Below are 18759 nucleotides of genomic sequence, written 5' to 3' on the forward strand. Positions count from 1 at the left end.
TTGAAATAATTTTGCTGCCTCTCTATCACATTCTAATAATACATTAGGATTTAATCCAGCAATTTTTTTTAAACAGAAATATTGAAGCAATTGAATCACCTTGGATATCTGTAAAATGCATTAGATAATTTGCAAGCTTTGTCATGTTAAAAATGTGAAACAATTGATAATGATGAAGTGTTTAAGAAATTTATTCTCCACATTGTTTTCTGGTGCAAAGACATCCCAATCATTCTCCATATGATGATTGCCTCTCATTGCTGATGGATTCTAAATGTATTGCAAGGAAGCTCAGCAATTTACAGTGCAGAGAGATGTGAAATTTGATCATTCCTTCAAAATGGAAGTCAGTTTTCACGAACATGTCTTTGCTTGCAGAAATCGATCTGCAAGGGATCATCAACAATCCAACTGTTTATCAGTCTGCTCCATGAGGCTCTGGGTCTAATGACATGTGGGTGCTCTATGCTTTATTCTCAATTATTAAGTGCTGGAACAGAGGATGATACAGCTATATTCAGTTGATATAATTTGACTGGCCCCACAGCAGAAAATTAATTGTAATAGATTTGATGTGTCATTGTCATGTGTTCCTGAGTATGCTTAAAAAAGAAATTTGTCTTTCCTGTGACTTATACATTAATTAAATCCCTGATACATCAACAATATGTTTAATAAAAGGATGTTTCAGTGGCAATGATATGGAAAATATTCTAATAACTGAATGAGGACTATGTTAATTTTAGCTCAATTAGTGTATCCTAATGCAAATCGGAGCATGAGTAATCTCTTCTTGTGACTTTAAGTCTTTCAAATAGAAAGAAATTACTTCAGCAGAAGTGCAACTGCTTTGGGAAAATAACTGCCATAAATGCTATAGATGTGATTATTTGAGAAGTAGTGGGAAAATGACAAAACTGACTTTGTTAGAACTAAAGAGGAGCAGAATTGTGCAGCAAAAACCTGGCACCCAGCTCAAGAGACCCATGTTCATTCCTAATTATGGTGCTAGATTGAGGGTTTTGCACATTCTCTTTTTCACTGCATTGGTTTCTATTGTGAACACCCATTTTCCACCACTTACAAAACCTAGTAGATCAGCACTGAGGCAACAACTGTTCAAATACTACATCAATCTTTTCATTGAGGGGAATCCATGATTCCTGAGGACAGAAAGGGGTTTACATTTCCCCAGGAGCATGAAGACAAATTGAGAGAGTTGGGTTACAGGGAAATAATTGCCAACTCCAACATGTGGGGCTGGATGGCCTCCTTAAACAGTGTAAGAGGATAGATAAAGTAAACTTTGGTAGGATGACCACCCAAGAACCCCGCAAATCCACTCAGGTAGATATGGAGGAGATATGGTTAACGTTGCAACAATGACTTTTCTTACATTGCAGCCCTTGCTTAGCGTTACCTTATATTGTGGGCACAAGCCTGGAATGGGTAATAGAATTTGAAAACTTACTGGTGAGAGTGTAATCAACTTGGGGGGGGGGGGGGGTGGTGGCATAATGGCATAGCTGGGAGACATAGGAAAACATCTCTGCCAACAGATTAAAGAAAATCACATTTTAAAATAACTTTCTAACAGTATAAAAGTTTTCTAAAAGTCTATGAGAAGAAATAAGAAATAAATATGAAGAAGACCAGAACTGAAACAACAAAGAAATTGATTTTAAAACAATCGATAAGTTTGGAAGCAGTGAGGCCTACCTTGGAGTTAGAGCCTGGAGACTTGGATGGTGCTCCCCCTTGCCCCCAGAAAAGACAGGTGGCTGTTTCTAAAGTGAAACCGGCACCAGCTCCATGGAGCTCTGGCAAGATGGTGCCGACTCCAAGAGACGTTCCTCCACAGAGATTGGAGAGGTGGTGAGCTCGTGCACCTCTATATATGTGCACACTATTCTGAGCATTTTTCTTCCTGCGGGGGGGTGGGGTGGGTGGGTGGTGGTGCTCACCGACCCAGTGACTCTAGGTTTGTGGAGGGCCAGCCTAGGATCCATGGAGGGAGAGAAAGGCAAGTAAAAGTGGTGGAAGCAGGAGATCTGTGGGCTGGAGCTACTGAAGATGAAAGTTCTTCAGGACTTTACTGAGGAGGAAGAAGCTGAAGAAGAAATATTTCCAGCTTATGGTTGGCCTACAATTAAATATAGAGATTATTTTGCACAGCAGTTCCAGACAATATCCCAAAAGATTTATTCATGTTTTACATCTGTGAACACACAACTCTCTAATGTCATGGAAGATATAGCAACTGTTAAAGTGGATGTGGTAAAATATGCTAAGTTGGTGGACAAAGAACAATAAAAAATTAAAAAGATGGAAGATAAACTTGAGGATTGTGTTTGTGATACTGATCAATATCAACCGAAATTGAATACTTTGGATGATTCTTTTACTGAGTGATTTATTAAAGAAAATTTACTCTTTGTAAAATCAGAGCCGGAAGAATAATGTGAAGATAGTGGGAATTCCGGAAGACTTTTAAGATTCTGAACCAGTACATATTTTTCAAAAATGAATCCCAGAAGTTTTAGGATTGATTTTTTTTTCCGAGTAGGCTGGAATTAGATAGAGCCCACAGAGCAATTAGAAAAAAATTGTTACCAGGTCAACCATCCCAATCTGTGTCTTCGTTACCAAGATAGAGAGTTAAATTTGTGATTAGCAGTTCAGAATGTTCAACAACATGGAAGTCCATTAATGGCTACAAAAATAAGAGTGTTTTTTTTTAAGCAAACCTCAGTAAAACTATTATTAAAAGATGTAAAGAATTTAGTTCAGTGAAAGCAGTCCTCTGGCAGAAGGGTTATAAATTTGCTTTCAGATACCCAGCTGTATTAAAGGTCTTTCTTTATGGAGAGTATGAAACACAATTTGTTGATGATGATAGAGGTGCATTGATATTTGCCAATTCTTTGTCTGACCTTAGAAAGGGGGTGTCTCCATCTTCTTAGATGCAGAAATCAAATGGAACCTTTGGAAAGAAGGATAATGAAGAACGAAAAGAAAGAAAGAAGAAAACTCTGAAAGAGCAGAAGGTGAGCAGTGATTCTGAAGAGATATTTGTGGATGATGATCAAGTGAATAAAGACTTGGAAGAAGCTTATCATACCTGAACTTTATATATATACTGTTTAATTAATTCTGTATGGGAGAGATGCAAAATCTCATTGTATCGCTAACCGAAACTGTCGGCCACTTAGTGGCTTAGGTCACTATCCGTAGAGTTAGAGGGGTGTAGTACAAGTAAGTACTTTTAAAGGGGTGGGATTTTTTCTTTTTTTTTGGAAGGGTCATTATTCTTTATTTATTATTGTGAACTTTGTTGAGGAGATGCAAATTAATTTTACTATTTTTTACATGGAGAGAGTCCTGTAACATGGGTTTGGATGGTAGTGAAATGAGATGGCTAATTTAAAATTTGCAACATTTTTTTTATTTTTTTTTAAATTTTTTTTTTAATTTTTCACACCATAAATCACATTAGCCATGATGTACACTTTTTCTTTTTCACACATATACAGTGACTTTTTCTCCCCCCCCCCCTCCCTCCTCCCAAGCCACCCCCCACCCCCCCCCCCCTCTCATCCATTTTAGGTATACAATCTAGGTTGCATTAACCCGTCAGACAATGTTGTCATTCAACAAAAATACACCAGAAATTCTACTGAGTCCATTCTTTTCCTTCCTTCTCCTTCCATCAACTTAGGTAATGTTTGTCTCCGGTAGGTTTTCGCTATTGTATTTAATGTAAGGCTCCCATATTTGTTCGAATATTTCAATATTATTTCTTAAACTATATGTTATTTTTTCTAATGGAATACATTTATTCATTTCTATATACCATTGTTGTATTTTCAAATTATCTTCCAATTTCCAGGTTGACATAATACATTTTTTTGCTACGGCTAGGGCTATCTTAACAAATCTTTTTTTGTGCATCCTCCAAATCAATTCCAAATTCTTTGTTTTTTATGTTACTTAGGAGAAAGATCTCTGGATTCTTTGGTATATTGTTTTCTGTTATTTTATTTAATATCTGATTGAGATCATCCCAAAACTTTTCTACTCTCTCACATGTCCAGATTGCATGAATTGTTGTTCCCATTTCTTTTTTACATCGAAAACATCTATCAGATACTGTTGGGTCCCATTTATTTAACTTTTGCGGTGTAATGTATAGTCTGTGTAACCAATTATATTGTATCATACGTAGCCTCGTATTTATTGTATTTCTCATCGTTCCAGAACATAATTTCTCCCATGTTTCCTTTTTTATCTTTATATTTAAATCTTGTTCCCATTTTTGTTTAGTTTTACCATTTGTTTCCTCATTCTCCTTTTCTTGCAGTTTAATATACATATTTGTTATAAATCTTTTGATTAACATTGTATCTGTAATCACATATTCAAGGTTACTTCCCTCTGGTAAACTCAAATTGCTTCCTAATTTATCTTTCAAGTAGGATCTCAGTTGGTAATATGCCAGCGCTGTATCTCCAATTATATTGTACTTATCTCTCATTTGTTCAAAGGATAAGAATCTACTTCCTGAAAAACAATTTTCTATTCTTTTAATCCCTTTTTTTTCCCATTCTCTAAAGGAAAGGTTATCTATTGTAAAAGGGAGTAGCTTATTTTGCATCAATATTAGTTTTGGTAATTGATAATTTGTTTTATTTCTTTCTACATGAATCTTCTTCCATTTCAGGCATTGCCAATACAACTGACAGAAAAATTCTTCAAAGAGTTAAAGAAAATAATAAGGAAATTTTTATGGAGAGGGGGGAAACCGAGGATAGCACTAGATAAATTAACAGAATGGTATAAACAAGGAGGCTTACAATTGCCAAACTTCAAAAATTATTATAGAGCCGCACAATTAAGATACCTATCAGATTTTTATCAAACAAGGGAAAAACCAGACTGGACGAGATTAGAATTAGATAAAATAGGGGAAAAGATACCTGAACACATATTATATAAATGGGACGAAAAATTGGTACAACATAGAACTTCTCCAGTATTACATCATCTCCTCAATATTTGGAAATTTGCAACATTTTATGTGAATGGACTCAATAATCTGATTAGAAGAAAACGTGTGTAGCTTACATTAAAAAAATTAAAGGTAGATGTCACATTTTTGCAAGAGACACGTTTAACTGAAAAAGAACATCAAAAATTAAAGAGAGATTGGGTTGGTCAGGTTTTGCGCTTTTTCTCTTAATTCCAAAGCTAGAGGTGTGGCAACATTAGTTAATAAAAATTTGTGTATGAGTCCGGGGGGAAGAGTTTTGATAACAAATTATAAAAATTATTCAGACTCTTGGACACTTGTGAATATTTATGCACCAAATGTTGATGATAAGATGTTTATTCAAGAAGTTTTTCTTACTTTTGCAAATTCTTCTGACCAAATTATGATCGGAGGAGATTTTAATTGTTGTTTAGGTCCTTTAGTAGATAAATCTGGTAAAACAACAACAAGAACAAAGATGGCTAAAAAATTAATATCTTTGTTGAAGGAAATGAATATGATTGAAATATGGAGGTAATTAAACCCAAAAGAGAGATTATTCGTATTATTCAGCTCAATATGCTACTTATTCTGGAATTTTTTTGTTACCAGCTCAGTTACAAGGCAATGTGGTATTGGTTGAATATGTCTAGAATTCTGTCAGATCATTCACTTGTTTTATTGACATATACAAAAATGGAAAAAATTAATTATACACATCATTGGAGATTTAATCCTTCATTATTGAAAAATTCTGAATTTTGTAATTTATCACTGAATAGTTTTTAGATATAAATAGACATTCTATGGACAGTAAATTTGTATTATGGGATGTATTAAAAGAATATTCAAGAGGCCATATTATTTGTTTTACATAGCTGAAACAGATACACGAGAGAAAGAAATCAACATTTTGGAAAAGGAATTACAAAAAAATCCATTTGAAAAAGGGAAAAAAGTACAATTGACACCAAAGAAATTTAAATATAATACATTACAAACAGATTGGAACATTTATTGCAAAGATCTATGCAGAAATATTATGAATTAGGGGAAGGGGCACATAAAGTCTTAGCATGGCAGTTAAAATCTGAACAAGCATCTAGGACAATGAATGCTATTAGATAAAAATTGAGAATTTTGTATTAATAAGAAGTTTACAGAATTTCATAAGAAATTGTATACTTCAGGAATTGAGCAGAACCAAGATAAAAATGATAGATTTTTAAGTAAACTGTGGCTACCCATTTTAAATGATTTGATGAGAGAGGAATTGGAGAAACCAATAGATATTAAGGAAGTATATTTAGATCTTGTTAATGATTAACTACATGATTAACTACACGATAGAGGAATTTTTACATGATAGAGGAATTAGGGGATATGAGGAGAAGGCAGGTAGGTAGAGTTAGGTCATAAATTAGATCAATCACGATCGTATTGAATGGCAGAGCAGGCTCGATGGGCCATTTTTGGCCTACTCCTGTTCCTACTTCCTATGTTCCTATATAAATCTCCAGGAGAGGATGGGTTTACTATAGAATTTTATAAAAAGTTTCACATTATTATTACCATTGTTTAGTGAAATCTTAGAACAAGCTAGAGAAACACAATCTTTACCAGATTCTTTTTCACAAGCTATTATTACAGTTATACTTAAGAAAGATAGAGACCCTTTGAATATTGTTAAATGTTGATTATAAACTTGTGACTAATGTTCTAGCCAATAGATTAGCTCTATTTTTAACAATGCTGATTCATATTGACCAAACGGGATTTATTAAAGACCGTTACTCTGCAGACAATATAATTAAGTTAATTAGTTTAATTAATGTTTTACAGGAGAAATCCAATTTGCCAATGGTCTTATCAGATGCTGAAAAGGCATTTGATAGAATTGAATGGTGTTTTTTATTTAAGGTATTGGAAAAGTTTTGATTTGAGCCAATATTTATAAATCGGATTAAGTCAATACATAAACAGCCTATGGCTAGAGTTGTGAAAAATTGACTTCTATCTGAATCTTTTCGATTAGAGAGATCAACTAGGCAAGGTTGTACTTTGTCTCTACATTATTTGCATTGGTGATATAACCTTTAGCACAGTTAATAAGGCAAGATAGTGAGATAAAGGGCATTACAACGGGTCTGGATGAATTTAAGATTAATTTATTTGCTGATGATGTGTTGATTTAATTAACAGAACCAAGAAAGTCATTGAAAGATTTACAGGATAGAATAAGGGAATGTGGGAAATTATCTGGATAAAATTTTAATTGGGAGAAAAGTGAACTTATACCATTATCAGATGCAAATTATTCTTCTTGCAAAGATATTGTATGATTTAAATGGACTGATCAAATTAAATGTTTAGGTATCAAAATAGATAGACATATAAATCATTTATATGCATTAAATTATTTACCATTATTTTCTAAAATTAAAAATGATTTACTTAGATTGAAAGATTTACCAAAATCCTTAATAGGAAGAGTGAATTGTATTAAAATGAATATATTCCCAAGAATTCAACATATTTTTAAATTTATGCCATGTAAAGTATCTAAGAATTTAAAAAAGGTTTGAATGTAATAGTGAGAATATTTTTATGGGAAGATAACATGTAAGAGCATCTACTCAGAAATTAACATTGAAATATGAATTATGAGGTTTACAACTTTCAAATTTTCAAAATTATTATAAAGCTGCTCAATTAAAATTTATTAATAGAATGTTTGACTCTGATAATTTGTTGGCATGGACAGATATAGAGTTAAATGAATTCTTGAAAATAGAAGGGATCAATTTTAATATAAATGGAACAAAAAGTTGTTATATTTGCATTAATTACCAATATTGTCTCATTTGATAGGAATATGGGAGAAAATGAATAAGAAATTGGTACCCAAGGTAAAATATCTAGATATCCTTCTTGGTATCAGAATAAGCTTTTACCTTTTATGATTAATAATCAACTTCTTAAGATTTGGGATCAGAAAGGTAGAAAGACAGTGAATAACTGTTATGAATGAAGTCAATATCTTTCATTTGAGAGAATGAAACAAAGATATCAAATACCAACCCATACACTTTTTCCTATTATCAAATTAAATTGTTGCTACATGATTTTTATGGGAGAAATTTGGAACTTCCAAAGGAATCAAAATTTGAAATGATAATTTGGAAAGGTGGAAAGGAAAGATTTATATCTGAAATGTATAAATTACAGCAACAAAAAATGTTTAAGATAGATTTAAATAAGTCAAGATTAAAATGGGAAAAGGATTTAGGGGTGTAAAAATAGTATGACCAAGATTATTAATGTTAGATATAGACTTGTTCATTATAATTTAAGACATCAATTATATTTAACTCCAGAACAATTAAAAATATGTAATCTGATATCTTCTGACTTATGTTTTCGATGTCAGAAGGAGAAGGAGATTTTTTTGCATTCAGTATGGTCAAGTGACTTTTTGGTCAAGGGAGAGAGAATTTTTACAAAATGTTTTTAAATCTAATTTTTTTTTGGACCCATTAATTTTTTAAATTAGTGATATAAGTATAATTGCTTTAAATTAGGTCTGGAAAAATTTCAAATGGCTTTTATTTTAGTTTAGCGTTAGAGGTAGTGAGGAACTGTATTGCAATTATGTGGAAAGATCAAATAGGACTTAATTTACAAAGATGGCATTCAGAATTGAGATGTTGTATTTCTTTGAGAAAATATAACATATAATCTGAGAGATAAATATTTTGTTTTTAGGAAGGTTTGGAGCCATTACTTGGATTATATGGATTTATAACTTTAAAGACCTGGACCTGGATGTGGCAGGATATCCCCATGACATGATGATTAGTTATTTTGTTATTTCTAGTTATTTCTCATTAACTTTCCTTTTTTCTCTTTCTTTTCTTCTTTTAATTTTTTTCTTTCTTATTTTTTTTTAGGGGTTAGTAGGGTTATTAGAGGTTTAAAAGTTGGAAGGTTAGAAGAGGAGGATGATTAGTATAAGGGGTTAGGGAGGTGTAGAGAGGAGGTTTTATTCTTTTTTTATCATGTAAACCATGTTTGTTTTGATGATATATCTTGTCTTATTACTTTGTATGATCATGGTTGTTAAATTTTAAATAAAATATTTTAAAAAAAAGAGTGAATTAATAACATCAGTTAGAAAGAAACACTTGCTCAGTAAATGAGATGAAGAATTAAGAACATTATCAAGTAGGATATCAATGGAATGTCTAATGACTGATTCTCAAAATACACTTTGCAAGTCAGGAAATATTTCTGGAAATAGAAGCAATTAACATTTCAGGTTCAGGACCATTCATTGGAACTGAGAAGGAGAGAAATATTAATATAGACAGCAGAAAAGATGAACGAGTGTTGGATGGCATAAAGGAAACATTCAGCTTCACAGCTATGTTCAAATCAGTGTCCTGGGTAAACTTGTGCCTCTCACTTTGTTTGTTTTAGATTGGTCACAGTGTTTGAGCTACCAAAAGAAAACAGACACACGCGCCGAGAGTACTTCAGTTTATACAAATCTTTATTGCTAAATCTAAAGCTGATTTCAAACTACAATATGCAAGCCCTTCCCAATTATACTTATCAACGCCTGGACTGGTCCCAACTGCCGAAGTGAGGCAACGACCGCACACTTGTAGTAGGTTGTCGGGGCACCAGTAGCAGCTTCTCCACCTCCCCCGACTGGGATGTTGGCTGGACTCTAGAAGTTCTTCTTGTTGAGAGATGTTGCCACCCCTCAGGGAGTCTGAAACTTCAGCAGCGGGACCATGGCTTATATTACCCAAAAATTGCTAACCCAAGCACCTATTCCCAGCACAAAAAAAAGATAACCGAGCAGCCTAGGCTTCAATCAAATACCACAACTTTCTAGCTTATCAATTTGAATACAATGATTTACTTAGCTGCGAGGTCTTGCTTGACAGTCTGCGACCAATAAAATCCCATCAATCTCAAACAGCAACTGGCTAACGAGCAGGAAGATTAAACATTCTTGGTACACAGATGTCTTTTTGTCAGATAACTGCATCTCTGGGCCCCATGGTGGAATTTAGCTTATGTCTGCTGATTCTCAAGCAGGTTACTGATTCTCAGCCTTGCAGGAGCAAAAAACATGGTTTAAATCCTCCATTACAATCAGCCCACCAGCAACAAAGGTGTGTTCAAATGGGCCCCATCAAGGACTGAAGGTATCTTCAAACTCTCTTTCTTTACTTCAAAGGTGGTGGTCAATGTTGTTTGCATCACCTGAAAACCTGCTACATACATCCCATGACTATTATGCTCGTAATGGGTTGAGATTTACTTGTGTCAGAGTGAACTGGATGTGAATTTATTGTATTATTCATAATTGTTCTGGTACTGGGATGTTTAATTTATTGTAAAATGTGGGAATGTGGGTGACTGTTTGAATGAATAGGTAAGGGACTACTTTATACTCCTCTAGGCATTGGAACCTAGCCTCTTTTCCTTTAAGCTATAAGACCTGATGTGAAATGAATTCACGTGAATTCAACCTAATTCCAGCAATAATGCATACAACTGCTCAATATTTGGCAACAATTCAATCAACCAATAGGATGCATGTTCAAGCAATGCTTAGAACCATTTTATATGGGTTCATTTGAAAGAATTGAAAGGTCATCAGTGCAATGTCTAATTATTGATTCTTAAACACAAGTCTGACTTCAGAGTTCCCTTATTTCCTTCAAACTGTCCTGCTTCCCATGTATATTTTTCCAACCTCTTCACCTCTGGTCTTACATTTATGACAGAACTAATCAGACTTGAGTGTCTAAAGATTAATGGAAAATTCCAGTTCACTCCTGACAGAAGTGGTATGGTTAGTATAGCAGAAAGCTCAACACTGTTACAGCATCAGCCATAGGGGTTAGAATCCAGCTCTGTCCGTAAGGAGTGCGAACATTGTCCCCATGTCTGCATGGATTTTCCCCCAGGGGCTCAGGTTTTCTCACACCTTTCAAAACATACCGGCACTGTGGGTGTAATTGGACGACATGGGCTCGCAGGCTGGAAGGGCCTGCTTCCGTGCTATATGTCTAAATTTAAAATTAAAAAAAAACTTAAATTATGCTTCTGAGTTCCACATTCTTAAACAGTTGAGACTGATATATTTTGTTGTAATTATGTTGGAGTCCACTTCATGTCAGGATTGTTTTTATGAAGTGTTAGTATTTTGCTTTAAAAAGAGATTGTTACACATTGTGACTACAACTTAATTGCATACTTTAATAATTACCCTTTAAATTGTAGCTAAAATACCTGAACTTTGAAGTGGACTTTTGTTCAGTAAGCTTTCTTCTATATATCCAGTGCCTAAAATCACCCTCTGCCAATATTACTAATGTAATGCACTTACTGTTGCATTAAATAGATGCTCAGTAGGAACAGCATATGGTTAAATAATCCTATCATCATCAAAATATATATCAGTGCTGGAGAGAAAATAATTTCACACCAGACTACACAGAGTTAGTATCCAAGAAATTTAAGTCGTGTTCCATGGAGAGGGTGATCCATCTGGATCAAAGGAAACAATGCTGGATGCTAATGGAGAGCAAATGCAATGTTGCTGAAAACTCACCTTTATGCCAGGCATTTTAACATCCTGTTAATTCTTTTCTCTATCTTTGCTTTCTTTCTCACTCTTCATACACAGTGATGGTCAGGCCATATGCAGAACAGTGTGTGAAATTTTTTACCACTTGGAAGCTGTGTACTGCAGTTAGATGCTCTTTTTATTTTATCACTCGCATCTCTGGACACCATTTAAAAAAAAACAGTGAGAGGGGCTCTCAAGATCCCAGCTCTGAATTTTTGCTCACAATACCAATGGAGGTGAAGGATGTCTGTTCACACTTTGTGGCAATATTGGTCCAACACTAACTCACAACCAAAGTAGAGAGAAAAATATAGTAAAGAAGCTGATTTAATCTCTAGGTTTATGACATGACTGCAGAGGAGATGTTTTCACAGATGGTGGAAGTTAGGACAGTCCAAGGCATTTATATTTAAGACTTGCAGGATACCCGGCATTGCCTGGGAAATAAAAATAACACTCAGTTGTTGATTACATGGTTGAAACAAAATACCACAAAATACTTCATGGTAATTCTACATATATGTATTTTTTTTTCAAACACAACATTTATATTATTTCGAACAGAAAATGGTGGTTTTTGTTCTTCCTCAGCAGACTCTTGTTGTCTGCTCATGGAATGCCCTGGCAACATCATCCACACTGAGGTCAGCTTGGTGCTATTCCTCAGTTTCCTGCTGCTTGTCTGTCTGGAGGCCTGAGCACTGAGGCAGGCCTGGCGTTGCAGTTCAGTTTTCTGTTGCCTGCCCCTTGCCTGTCTGGAGGCCTGAGCACAGAGACAGATGCATCGCTGCTGTTCTGTTTCCTGCTGCCTGCTCCTTGCATGTCTGGAAGCACCACCAGTGAGGCGAGATAGATGCTCCTCTGCTGCCTCTTGCTTTCTCCTTTGTGAAGAGCTTCGGTTAATGTTGCTTCACTTTTTCGGGCCCATATTGAACTGGGTTTGGCCACTTGTTTTTATTCTCAATGTACATTGATGCACAGCACTTTAACTAATTGAGGTGTCCCTGGTACAAGTTAAATATTTTTTTGAACTTTTGAACTTCATATGACCTTAAAGGTTAAATTCAGTGTGGTCATGACATTTATTTTTGAATATTATATTTTAAATCAACACATATATGACAGTTAATAAAATCATAAATCACACTATTACAGAACTTAAAAAATACATGCTGATTTATTTATAATAAAGAAAAGAAAAAATTAACCATATAAACCCCAACTAATCCCTATCCCCCAAACCTAACCTGCACTATCCCTACTACCTTGATTACTAAAAAAAAGAAAAAAGAAACAAGAGCAAAACAAAAATCCCTCCCCAAATGCTAGAAAAGCTAGCACTATCTCCCTTTGTTTTATGCGTCATGGCCAAACCACGAAAACACTCATGGCCGCCAGAAATCAAATTAACACATACCCCGACCCCACCAGGAAAAACAACATTTTATACTAACCAACAGTTCCATCCAGTATAGAAATTCTTCATCCATCAAAAATTAAAAAAAAGGGGAAGGGGCAGGAACTAACACCCCCTCTATTTGTACATTATGCCCTTTATACCCTCTGTTACTTGAATTTTAGACAAAGTCTGAGCACATTCTTTGCTTGTACTTAGTTTGTAAAAAGCATATTCTGTTCACCTGGTACAAATATTTTCAAAGTAGCTGGATAACACAAAACAAATCTATAACCTTTATCATATAAAACTTTCTTAACTGGATTAAATTCTCTCCTTTTCTTTAATAGAACTTTGATCGTCTGGATTTAAAAAAAACTTATCCCCTTCATAGCTCAAAGGTCCATATTCTCTAGCTCTTCTCATCGCCAAACCTCGAAGCCCCTCTCTATCCTGCCAGTTCAAAAATCTAACCAGGATAGATCGAGGTCTCTGGCTTGGACCCCGTTTTGGTCTCAAAGCTCTATAAGCTCTCTCAATTAAAATCTTGTCCTCAAAATGTTCTTCTCCAAATACCTTTGGTATCCATTCTTGAAAAAGACGAATCACGTCTTCTCCTCTTTTACCTTCAGACATTCCCACCATTTTAACATTATTTTTTCAACTATAATTTTCCAGAATATCAACTTTTTCCAACAGTTTTTCATTCATCAAAATCAAACCGGTCATTGTATCTTCAGATATGTTAGACCACTCTTCAATATGCTGTACTTCTTCTCGAACATCTCAAATCTTACTTTCCAACTTATCAACACTCTGTGATACATTATTTATCACTTTTAAAGCATTATCCACTTTAACTGTCAAATCTGTTTCAACTTGGTTCAATTCTGCAGTCAGCAATTTAAAATTATTTTCCAAAGTCAAATCAAGTTCATCTATTTTAGAATCAATCTTATTCATTTCTTTCTTAAAAATATTTTTTCTTGTCTCTAAATCGTTCCTCTTCTAAACTTGACATTTCTTCTTCACTCTCATATTCTTCAGAAGCCTCTTCCACTGGAGATGTATCTCCTTCTTGTACAGATGTCGAGATGCTAGATTGCCCCTTTAAGAGACCTTGTATTTTTTCCAACTTATTTTTCTTCTGTACTGCAAATGTGCGACTTCTCACGCGTGCGTGATGAAGTTTTAATTTTTCCTCCGGCACCATCTTTACGGGACGCCACCAAGAAGGCTCCAGAAGAAGGTGTCTCACTAGGGTTCTCGCTGGCAGATCTGGAGAGAACTTCAGCAGCCTGCTTTATTGACAAGGTAGGCCGAACTTCTTTCTTCTTCTTCTCTTCCAATTTTTTTGGTTGGTGTTAATTTTGGTGTCTTCTCTTTCTTAGGTGACATCATTTTTTTCTTTTGTTTATCACCTTAACTTAACTTTAAAATAGTTTTTATTTAAAAAAAACTTTTCTTAATATGGACTTTTTAAAATTAATCCCATGGGATTCATTAGGGTGCGTTCTGCTTTTCACAGCATCACGTGACGTCCCCCAGTCACGACATTCAACATCAAATGTTACTGATACTGAACTTCCTTGGACATTTCTAGAGTGCTCCATTTTGATTTAAATGAAGAACAGACAAATATATACATGCACAAGTATATATTAGATGATAGGATGGAAAGTGGGAGAGTGCAGAAGGAATTATTGAAGAGTTTATACTTACAACTAGAAGCAATGTGTTCAATCTGTGGAAGTAATGGGCCGCCAATGTGATAGTATAGTCTGAAGGCTGATGGCAAACTATGAGGCCAAGTGGTACTCTGTGAGACCTATCGGAATGTGGGATTTGCTGGAGTTTGGAATATTGTCAGAAATTTTGGGTGTGATCTCAGCATTGGAATTGCTAGGACAATAGGAGAAATGGAATGGGATCACAGAGTGTCAAGAATATGCACCATCTAAATAATTCTACTGCTTTAAACTGGCTGCAGGGCCAAGGCTGGAAAAGTTGCATCGAGCAAAAGATGCATATAAGATGAAAGGAAAAACAACGAACAAGTTCCATCAATGCTCAAACATAGGGAGGAGGTGAATTATATCCAGATAAATGAAGAGGAAAAAGGAAATAGCCTGTTGGTGCTGGTTAAATTGGGACATTAGGAACGAACATGTGGGATTGGGAATGGAATAAATTATTTTGATTTTTTTTTAAATTTAGTCATACGGAATGCTAAAAGGCCTTTCGGCCCATGAGCCCATGCTGCCCAATTACACCCAATTGACCTACAACCCCATTATGTTTGAAGGTAGAAAAGAAACCAGACTACCCGGAGGAACCCACACAGACACAGGGTGAATGTACAAACCCCATAGACACTGCCAGATTTGAACCTAGGACACTGGAGCTGAAATAGTGTCGTGTTAACCACTCTGCTAGCTGTGTCGCTGTAGAGGAAGTATAAATAGTTATACATATTTGCTTCATATTACATTTTTATGCATATATGTGATTTTCTGTGCTGGGTATTATGTGTGTGCACTGTGGCCCAGAGAAATGCTGTTTTGTCTGAAAATGAACTTGAACATGAGAGGTTGTGTTGAGGGAGAAGTATTTCAGGCCTTTGCCATCTGAAGTATGAGACCAGTAGAAAAGTCACAAGAGGCTTACTAGTAGTGGGCCAGAATCTTGCCCTCAGCCCTTGATAATCACTTAAGTGACAGTAACATTGTTTTTCTGACTAAGGAATCTTCACTTGGAATGCATATCCTTTTCACTGGCCATTAGGTCAAAGCTCTCTTTTAGTGTGCTGGATGCTAGCATCACGATCCACTCCGAAATGAAGCAGGATGAAGAATCTTGTGGCTCTCTTTCATTGTTATCATTTTCACAGCATTGTGAAACAATAGTGCATACTGATAGATTAAATAACTTTTTATTTTGACCTACAGGCCCTTTTGGCACTCATGCAATCCAATTATACACAATTGACCTACATCGGCTGGTAGGTTTTGAAGGGTGGGAGGATGTTGGAGCCCCCAGGGAAAATCCATACAGTCATGAGGAGAGTGTACAAACTCCTTAGAGACAGCATAGGATTCTAATCTGTAACAGTTTTATGCTAACTACTACATTAACTGCGCCGCCCCATAATTTCAAAATGTTCAATAGACTAAAGGGAGAATTTGCTGTCATAACATGGATAGTGTGGCCACAAACAGTCTTTCCTCTCCATTAGAACTGTGTATAGAAATTCAGAGATTCATGCCATTTTGCTTTTCCCATCTTAAATAACACAGCATTGAATAATACACTATCCACACGAAGGGTGGGTGGCAGTTCACAATCTAGAAGTTGACCAAACTTATGATATTCTAATAGGCAATTTGAGAACCAAAGTCTCATGTGAAACCTGTCAGAACAGAGGGAAGGTGGAATGTATTTATTGAGTTACTATGTTTTTATTTTTCAAACCTTTTTTAAACTATTCACAAAGTTGTCGTATATTCACAAAGCAGTCATAAACATAGGCTTCTTAGTCAGAAATTGCACAAAACGTCAGCGGAGTATTTTACAAAGAAGGCAGCACCAATGTAGTCATCAATGTAGCAGATGAAGAATTGAGGAGCCTTGCGTCATTTTAATGTGCATTTTGCTGTTTTCAATGACAGAGATTGAGGTGCAAGAGTGTTTTTTGTGTCATTTGTATTTTTCCATCTGAAATATAACCTAATTTTGGGTAATCACATTGAAATTTACTTCCCACCTGAGACCTCATGAAAATGCTTTGTTACATTTATTAAAATATGTTAGACTATTTCTAATATTACTCAAAATGACAACTTACAAACAAATTACAATTTTATGAAGCAACATCCACAAGTACCAGAGGAAGAGGAGAAAAGAATGACATTGTGCTTGTGAATGTAGAAAAGATGCTTGACATGGAGATGATGATTCCAGTAGTGGAGGAGTCAAGGATGGGAGAACACAGCCTAAGACTAAAAGGATGTCCCTTTAGAACAGAGGTGAGTAAAATATCCTCAGCCAGATGATGGTAAATCTGTGGAACTCATTGCCACAGATAGCTGTGGAGGAAAAGTCATTGGGTATGTTTAAAGCACAATTTGTTCAGGTTCTTGATTAGTAATGGCATCAAGGCTTATGGAGAGAAAGCAGTAGAATGCGGTTGAGAGGAAAGTTACAATCATCTTGATTCAAATGGTGGAGCAAAATCAATCAGACAAATAGCTTAATTCTGCTCTGACATCTTATTGTCTTACAGTCTTATGTTTGCACATGACAGGAGGAGACAGTGAGTATGAAATTTAATGTTTACTCAAAGGAGAAGTAAAAGTCCAATTGTTAATGTCTATTTTAAAAGTAAGATCCACAGTCACTAAGGCACTTCAGTTGGAGAATGAACATCTGGTCAGTTACCTCATCAGATAATCACGGATTAACACCCAACATGGCTATGAGTATATCTCATAGCAAAACAACGAAGAGGAAAAAGAAGAGTTGCATGATGTAAATTACAACATTAAAGTTGGTGTAATCTCTTGCCCTCATATAAACTTCACCACAATATATAAGAAATTTTGCTCTTTCCTATCTTCTAAAATTGACAATCAGGCAGTAATTCTATTGCCAGCTTAGTTTTAATTGAGGTAGGCAATGCAAAATACCAGTTCTACAAGCCGGCACTTAATAAAGATATTGACAAAACAGATTCCATTGAAGTAGAAAGATATTCAGATGAAATTAGGAGTAAGATATCAAACTCATCAATGACTAAGGGACGCAAGGCTCCTCAAGTCTTCGTCTGCTACATTGGTGCTACCTCATGCACCCATGTATCCACTTTGTTACTTTCACCCTGACCTCAAATTCACTTGGTCCATCTCTGGCAACCCTCCTCTTTCTCCATTCTCTGTCTCCATTATGGGAGACAAACTCTCTTCAGACATTTTCTACCATCCACCAACTATACACCCTATCACCTCTAAGGATTCTATTCATTTCTTTCAATTCCTCTGTATCTGTAACGTTTACTCTCAAGATGAGATCTTCCATTCCAAAACATCTGAGATGCCTCCCTTCTTGGAAAAAACATGGCTTCCCCTCTACTGCCATCAACTCAGCCCTTATCTACACCTCCTCTAATTACTGCACATCTGCCTTGAGCCCTCTGCCCCTAGATTCTCCTTGTTCTTTCCTACCACCCCACCAGCCTCTGCATCCAACATATTATTCTCCATAATTTCCATCACCTACAACAGGATCCCACCACTAGACACATCATCCTCTCTTCTCCCCTCTCCACCTTCTGTAGGGGCCACTCCCTCACCCATTCAAACTTTCCCATCAATTGTCCCCTCAGCACCTACTCTTGTGGCCACAAGAAATACACTTGCACCCCACACCTCCTCCCTCATCACCATTTGAGGCCTCAAAGAATGCTTCCAAGTGAAGGAGCACTTCACTTGTGAATCTGCAGGGATTCTCTACTGGATCTGGTGCTACTATTGTGGCTTCTTCTTTGTCAAAGTGACTGGAACCAGACTGGGAGATCGCTCCACTAAGCACCTTTGTACTGTTCGCAGCAAAGATGGGGACCTTCCATTGGCCATCCATTTCAATTCCACACCCCATTCCCACAGCAATGTGTCTGTCCATGGCCTC

At 35.8% G+C, this 18759-nt stretch overlaps 1 long non-coding RNA gene across 1 annotated transcript in view; it reads right to left on the reverse strand.

Annotated features, from left to right (window-relative positions):
* LOC138741821 (uncharacterized) overlaps positions 1–14901 on the reverse strand; it is a 44510-nt gene extending 29609 nt beyond the window's left edge. The window contains exon 1 of the long non-coding RNA XR_011343793.1: positions 14800–14901. This is a non-coding gene — a long non-coding RNA (uncharacterized lncRNA). The remainder of the gene's footprint in view (positions 1–14799) is intronic.
* Positions 14902–18759: the final 3858 nt, after the last annotated feature.

This window comes from Narcine bancroftii, chromosome 8, assembly GCF_036971445.1.
Source record: "Narcine bancroftii isolate sNarBan1 chromosome 8, sNarBan1.hap1, whole genome shotgun sequence".
NCBI lineage: Eukaryota > Metazoa > Chordata > Chondrichthyes > Torpediniformes > Narcinidae > Narcine > Narcine bancroftii.